Source organism: Pogoniulus pusillus, chromosome 24, assembly GCF_015220805.1.
Source record: "Pogoniulus pusillus isolate bPogPus1 chromosome 24, bPogPus1.pri, whole genome shotgun sequence".
In the NCBI taxonomy this organism is placed as follows: Eukaryota; Metazoa; Chordata; class Aves; order Piciformes; family Lybiidae; genus Pogoniulus; species Pogoniulus pusillus.
In genome coordinates, this window is record NC_087287.1 from 6,501,501 (window position 1) to 6,507,656 (window position 6,156).

The following is a 6,156-nucleotide window of genomic DNA, read 5'->3' on the forward strand; positions in this document are numbered from 1 at the left end:
ATATATACATACATGATTTGTTGCTTCAAAAGACATTAAAAATGAATATATATATATATATATATATATATGCAATCCATGCATATATATATATCTGAAGTGTGGATAGTTTACACTATGTATCTAGTTTATATATATATATATATATACACTGGATAATATACACTGTAATATATATATATACACATGGTTTGTTGCTTCAAAAGACATTAAAAATGAATATATATATATATATATATATATATATATATATATATATATATATATATATAAATATAAATAAATAGAATCCATGCATATATGTATATATATCTTTTAAAAGTGTGGATAGTGTACACTATGTATCTAGTTTATATATATATACACACTGGATAATATACACTATAATATATATATACATACATGGTTTGTTGTTTCAAAAGACATTAAAAATGAATGTATATATAAATAAATAGAATCCATGCATATACAATTATATATCTATATCATTTATACATATATATACCCACACACATAGATGTATTTAATTATAGATATCTATATATATGTGTATGGAAGCAAACAAACAAATAAGTGAAGATTGATTGATTGATTGATTGATTGATTTGGGTTGATCTACCTCTTTTTACTGCACTGTTTGCCTGACTGAGCTGCTTTTGTTGTCCCAAGGGTGTCATCTCCTCTCCTTCCTCTCCAAACCCCTTAGATCCCTAAAGAGAGTGAGACCCCCTACCGACACTCATGCCCACCTGGTGAAATTCAGGAATCAATCACTTTAATGTTTCAACACTTGATCAATCTTAGTGATTTTAATTTTTTTATTTTAATGCTGTTTGAGGAAGAGAAAAAAAAAAAAACCACAACAAACCAATTACAATGATCTTATTTTGGATTAATTTTTTTTTTTTTTGGTAAAAAAGTCAGGTTTAGGCACATTTTTTTTGGGCCAGCTCTAATAAAGACTGAAATATTGGCTGCTATTTTATCTTTAATGTGATTTTCGTTAGTAGTCGTGCTCCCATGTTTCAGTACTATCTATAACCCCATCATACACCCATCAAAATGTGATGTTTTTTTAATCCTCTCTCACCCTGTAACTCCATCACTCATCCATAATGCCCAGGGAGTTTGGCAAAACCTTGGGAATGTTCTCATTGGGTATTTCCTGGTATAATTCTTGGTTTAATTCTTTTCCTCTCCCCCCGCCCCCCTTGCACTTCTTATTCTTCCTGCTGCATGATGTTTCCCACCTCCAGAAGAGGTTCAAGAAGAAGGTATGTAAAAGAGCTTCTCAGCTCCATCTCTTCCCCACATCAGGGCTGGGGGTGGGGGGTGGGGGTGGGGGGTGGGTGTCAATGTTCACTTTTAAAGGTGGTAGAAGACAGCAGGAGGCAAAAGATATTAGGGCAAACCATTTGCAGGTCAAGAGGTTTTCTTATCCATTGCCTGAATCTGACCAGGGATGCCCCATTCTTTGTCTGCTCTGACTTTGGGGAGGAAGCAGGAGGGGAAAAGCAGATGCAGTCCTTTCCTCCAAGCCACAGCAGGTTCCGAGGCTGAGTTTTAAGGCTGTTGTGGGAGAACTGAGTCATAACTTGGAAAGCTTCCTAGCAGCTGTCAACTGGTTTCTCCTGTGGAGCTTGGTAGCTAACGATCCATATGGATTTTGAAGTCAAAATCCATCTGTGCTAAGGTATGGCTGCATTATAGATAATATGATATATTATATTATCTACTATAATTATATGTCTGCATTCTATATAATGCAGTGTATTATATATTATAGGCTAAAATATATAGCTATATAATATATTACAGGCCTATATACTATATATATACACACACATATATATATGTAATATATATATATAATATGTTACAGCCTATATAACATTATGACAGGTTTAAATAACATATTATATGATGTATTATAATTGTGTCTGCATTATAGATAATGCAGGGTGTATATTACAGCTCTATAGAATATATCACAGGTCTATATAATTGTGTCTGCATTATATATAATGCAGGGTGTATATTACAGCTCTATAGAATATATCATAGGTCTATATAATTGTGTCTGCATTATAGATAATGCAGGGTGTATATTACAGCTCTATATAATATATCATAGGTCTATATAATTGTGTCTGCATTATCGATAATGCAGGGTGTATATTACAGCTCTATATAATATATCATAGGTCTATATAATTGTGTCTGCATTATCTATAATGCAGGGTGTATATTACAGGTTTAAATAATATATGACAGGTTTATATAGTATATTATAGGTCTATATAATGTATAATAGGGTTAAATAATATGTATTATAATTGTTTCTGTATTATATATAATGCAGTGTATATATTATAGGTTTAAATAATATATTAGAGGTTTAAGTAATGTATTACAAGTCTATATAATATATTTGTGTCTGTATTATATATAATGCAGTATATATATTATAGGTTTAAATAATATCTGACAGGTTCATATCATATATTACAGGCCTATATAATGTATTATAGGTGTATATCATATATTGCAGGCCTATATAATATATTGCAGGTCTATATATTATGCTTGTGTCTGTATTATATAGAATGCAGTGTATATATTATAGGTTTAAATAATATCTGACAGGTTCATATCATATATTGCAGGCCTATATCATATATTGCAGGCCTATATCATATATTGCAGGCCTATATCATATATTGCAGGTCTATATATTATGCTTGTGTCTGTATTATATAGAATGCAGTGTATATATTATAGGTTTAAATAATATCTAACAGGTTCATATCATATATTGCAGGCCTATATAATGTATTATAGGTGTATATAATATATTGCAGGTCTATATAATATACTTATGTCTGTATTATATAGAATGCAGTGTATATATTGCAGGCCTATATAATATAGTTGTCTGTATTATATATAATGCAGTGTATGTATTATAGGTTTAAATAATATGACAGGTTCATATCATATATTACAGGCCTATATAATGTATTATAGGTTTATATAATATATTGCAGGCCTATATAATATATTTGTATCTGTATTATATATAATGCAGTGTATATATTATAGGTTTAAATAATATCTAACAGGTTCATATCAAATATTGCAGGCCTATATAATGTATTATAGGCTTATATAATATATTACAGGTCTATATAATATATTACAGGTCTATATAATATATTGCAGGTCTATATAATATACTTGTGGCTGTATTATATATAATGCAGTGTATATATTACAGGTTTAAATAATACATGATAGGTTTATATAAGATATTACTGGCCTCTATAATGTATTATAGGTTTACATAATATATTGCAGGCCTATATAATATAGTTGTGTCTGTATTATATAGAATGCAGTGCATATATTATAGGTTTAAATAATACATGATAGGTTTATATAACATATTACTGGCCTATATAATGTATTATAGGTTTACATAATATATTGCAGGCCTATATAATATAGTTGTGTCTGTATTCTATAGAATGCAGTGCATATATTATAGGTTTAAATAATACATGACAGGTTTATATAATATATTACAGGCCTATATAATGTATTCCAGGTCTAAATGATATATTACAGGCCTAGATAATATACTCATGCCAGTATTCTATATAATGCAGAGTATATGTTATAGGTTTATAGACTCTAATCCATCAAATGATGTATGTAATATGAGTAACAGCACTGCAGAACGCAGCTCTTTGCTAATGATCTCTGTGTAGACACTGGCACACAGCCCCAGCTGGCTCCCCTCCCCTCCTCACGTTGCATGTGGCTTTTGGAAGGTGTGATGGTCAGGAGGGGCTGCAACAGAAGCCCAACATCTGTACTTGAGCCATTTGGGCTGCAGTGCTCCTGCTAGAAGGAGCCAAAGGGTAGGTTGGTTCCACGGTTGTAAGGCTTTGTGCTGAGGGCACCTTTGAAAGGAGGTTAAACCTGATTAGGATGCTGGGGGAGACCTCTGAGTGGTTTGCAGAGTTTGACAGCATCCAGGGCTTGAAGGGTTTACAGTTCTTGTACCTGTGTGTGCTTTGGTGGCCTGCCTCCACTTCATCCCACCCTCTGTTTGCCTGCTCTGTACCTCCTGTGCTGCTTTAGACCCTCCTGTCGCATTCACACACTCTTCATCTAACTGTTCTCATTTTCCATCTCATTGCTCTCGCTCCCTGCCATGTCCCACCTGATGAAGCTCAAGAAGCAGGTATGTGCATCACCTTCCAAACTGCTCCCCACCCTCTCTTTGGCCACAGGGGGAGACCAAAGGGTGGTGCAAAACCATTAGGACTCATTCACTCTAGAGGCCTTATTGCTTCTCTTGTCTTTGTTTCCTGATCCACGACCAGCACTGCCATGGGCTAAGACAGAAGGAGGATCTTAGTGCAAGGTCCAACCAGTGCTGGCTTGCTGGCCCCTCTTGCCATGGGTGTAGCTCACCACAAAGCCCATCCAGGCCATGGCAGGAGGTTGTTCCTCTAGGACTGGAATTAGAGAGACATTTCAGCATGTATGGTTTATGAAATTTCCCTCTTTCAATATGTTTTTGCCTCTTTCCTTCTCATGGTGAACTCATTTCCCAACCACACGTGCCTCAGATTCCTTCTCCTCCTGGCCATTAGTGCATCCTTTACTGGGATACATTTTTTCCCTCTGTCTTAACAGCATTATTAGCCCATGTATTGCTCCTAATGTCCCTTTGAGCCCTGTTCTGTGGCTCTTCACACCTGAAGCATCTGTGATGTGACTCCTGAATTCCCATCTTTCAGAGTAAGCTCTGATTTAGCCAGGAAGACAGAAGGTGGGAAAAGGAGTTAAAAATATATCCAATATTCATACAGGCACATGAATATAGGGGAAAAAAACCCTCTCCCCCATTCTGGCTTTTTGTCCTCCTTTCATGCTGTGTCTGGATGCTGACTCTCTGCTGGTGATGCCACCTGGTAACTGTCTACAAACCACCAGCACCAAAGCTACTGGGAAATGTAAACCTCTGAAAAGCCTTCACTCTGAGACTGCTTGGGTCTCCCTGGGAGACTTATTTTGGACCATTCTGGGTGGAACCTCTCCTCTGGATGATGTGCAGATGTGGCCACGAGCAGTCTGCTGCTGCAGCAGGGTTTGTCCTGCTTTTCTGGGCTGATGTTCCTCTTCCCACACAGCCTGTTTTCAGCTTAAAGCCTGCTTAATGAAGCAGCTGGTGACAATATCGATGCTTCAGCTTTGGGAGTGATTAAAGATGGGTTTCCTCTGTGAGCCACGGGCTTTCTAGGCTGCTGCCTCATGGCAGTACATGCAGCCACCAAAAACTGGCTGGCCTCAGGCTGTGAATCCATTTGGGCAAGCATCAGGCTTGAGGAACAGCATGCTGCTTTGTGCAGGGCTGCAGAGACGTGCATTAGAAGAGAAATGGCCACTTAAATCAGCTTGATTTTAATAGCTCAGACCATCAGTACCCTTCCTTCTCTTCTCCATGCTGATTTGATTTCCTTGTAATATAATGTCAGGCTTCTCCCTCCCCATTTTGTGTAAGGGGTTCTGCTGTTTCTAACCCTCTTGTCTTCTGCATTGAGCTCTGTGGCTCCTGCCACCCACTCAAGCTCATGAGGAAGGGCTGTGTCATGACTTGTGAATTCCTCTGCTTCTGTCTGGAGCAGGAAGGCATGCAGGAATTCTGGAGGTGGTTGAGGAGAAGAGGATGCAAAAACATCCTCTGCACACTTGCTGGTGGCTGCTTGGATCTTGTAGGATAAGCAGCATGAGGAGCAATAAGCACTAACTGCTGTGCTGAGAGCAATGCCCATAGCACAGGCTGGGCATTGCTGCTCTGTTGCCAGTGCTCTGATGTCTCTAACCAGGCTCTCAATACAGATACCAGTTGGTATGGGGATAGTGGCTCCTAAAAGCATTTCTTCTGCACTGTGAGCTGAGGCTGGAGGGGGGACAGCCACACTGTCCCTTGGTCCCTTCCTGCCCCCTTCCCCCCAAGACAGAGCTTGCTTTTGCAGTAATGTATGACCACAGAATGTCAGATTGATCTGGGTTGGCAGAGACCTCCAAAGGTCATCCAGTCCAACTCCCCTGCACTCAGCAAGGACATTTGCAACTAGAGCA